Genomic DNA, 610 nt, shown 5'->3' with positions numbered 1-610 from the left:
GGCGGTACTGCTCGGAGCACACACCGACAGAACACTAGGGATATCTGTATTTTGGGAGGAAATGTTTCACTGGCACAGGTTGCCCACGGAGGCTGTGGATGCTCCAACCCTGGCAGTGTTCATTCCACATTGGATAAACCCTTGAGCAACCTGGTCTGGTGTGAGCTGTCTCTGCTCGAGTCAGGATTGGGACTAGATGATCTCTAATAGCCATTGCAACCCCTTACCACGCTAGGAGGCTGTGAAATGCACTGAGTTCTGCACCTCAGCTCTCCCTGCCCTGGGCCTGAGCCAGGCAGGGCAGGATTTAACAGCTCTGACTTGGTGCTGTTGGTGCCTGCAGCACCCAGTGCAACCAGATAGAAATCCTGCAGCTGCCTAAATTAAGCAGCCAAGAGAAAAAAAAAAGCAACCCACAGCCTTCCTTGAACTGTTAAATACAGCTGATCTGTTCATTCTTGTCGTGGATGTATTTAGACACTAAAGCCCTCAGAAGAAACTGCAGGGGAGGCAATTAGGGAGCAGGATTTTTCCCCTTGTGTCTGCATAAACCCATGTCTAGTGGAGGAGGTGATTTACTGGAGCATCTCTAACGGAACCAGTGTGGCTG

This window comes from Acanthisitta chloris, unplaced genomic scaffold, assembly GCF_000695815.1.
Source record: "Acanthisitta chloris isolate BGI_N310 unplaced genomic scaffold, ASM69581v1 scaffold36702, whole genome shotgun sequence".
Classification (NCBI taxonomy): domain Eukaryota; kingdom Metazoa; phylum Chordata; class Aves; order Passeriformes; family Acanthisittidae; genus Acanthisitta; species Acanthisitta chloris.
The sequence above is the reverse complement of the archived record's forward strand: the minus strand, read 5'-3'. Positions refer to the sequence as shown.